General features: G+C 51.8%; 2 non-coding genes and 1 pseudogene across 2 annotated transcripts; all 3 read right to left on the bottom strand.

The window, feature by feature from the left end:
• Positions 1 to 86, bottom strand: LOC119347637 (annotated as a pseudogene; the record flags this gene model as incomplete).
• Positions 87 to 383: 297 nt separating this feature from the next.
• On the bottom strand, positions 384 to 502 carry LOC119347635. The gene has a single exon (XR_005168475.1). It is a non-coding gene; the product is annotated as a 5S ribosomal RNA (ribosomal RNA).
• A 297-nt stretch (positions 503 to 799) lies between these two features.
• Positions 800 to 918, bottom strand: LOC119347636. The gene has a single exon (XR_005168476.1). It is a non-coding gene; the product is annotated as a 5S ribosomal RNA (ribosomal RNA).
• Between the last annotated feature and the right edge of the window lie 106 nt (positions 919 to 1,024).

Below are 1,024 nucleotides of genomic sequence, written 5' to 3'. Positions count from 1 at the left end.
CCATCCTAGTACTACTCTCGCCCAAGCACGCTTAACTTCGGAGTTCTGATGGGATCCGGTGCTTTAGTGCTGGTATGATCGCATCCGACATGTTACCCCCATCTTCGTCCCTTATCCTTGCCCCTCCCAGCTCCACTACAAAGACGATTGTACATTGCTTTGGCCGCTCCCTCTCAACTACGGAGACGAGTTTAACGCGGTTTCCACCCCTCCCTCTCAACCGCACCAGTGCACGCTTGCCGCGCCACAACGCCGACGCTGGACCCGTGAATCGTGAGCACCCAGCTATGACTTACCGCACTCGTGCAAAATAATAAAACACGGTAAATATATTACTTACACGTGCGTTTTGTTTTGCAAGCGGCGCAAAAAAATTTAAAAAGGGAATGCAACACGAGGACTTCCCAGGAGGTCACCCATCCTAGTACTACTCTCGCCCAAGCACGCTTAACTTCGGAGTTCTGATGGGATCCGGTGCTTTAGTGCTGGTATGATCACATCCGACATGTTACCCCGGTCTTCGTCCCTTATCCTTGCCCCTCCCAGCTCCACTACAAAGACGATTGTACATTGCTTTGGCCGCTCCCTCTCAACTACGAAGACGAGTTTAACGCGGTTTCCACCCCTCCCTCTCAACCGCACCAGTGCACGCTTGCCGCGCCACAACGCCGACGCTGGACCCGTGAATCGTGAGCACCCAGCTATGACTTACCGCACTCGTGCAAAATAATAAAACACGGTAAATATATTACTTACACGTGCGTTTTGTTTTGCAAGCGGCGCGAAAAAAATTAAAAAGGGAATGCAACACGAGGACTTCCCAAGAGGTCACCCATCCTAGTACTACTCTCGCCCAAGCACGCTTAACTTCGAAGTTCTGATGGGATCCGGTGCTTTAGTGCTGGTATGATCGCATCCGACATGTTACCCCGGTCTTCGTCCCTTATCCTTGCCCCTCCCAGCTCCACTACAAAGACGATTGTACATTGCTTTGGCCGCTCCCTCTCAACTACGGAGACGAGTT

This window comes from Triticum dicoccoides, unplaced genomic scaffold (genome assembly GCF_002162155.2).
Source record: "Triticum dicoccoides isolate Atlit2015 ecotype Zavitan unplaced genomic scaffold, WEW_v2.0 scaffold71172, whole genome shotgun sequence".
NCBI lineage: Eukaryota > Viridiplantae > Streptophyta > Magnoliopsida > Poales > Poaceae > Triticum > Triticum dicoccoides.
The sequence above is the reverse complement of the archived record's forward strand: the minus strand, read 5'-3'. Positions and strand labels throughout refer to the sequence as shown.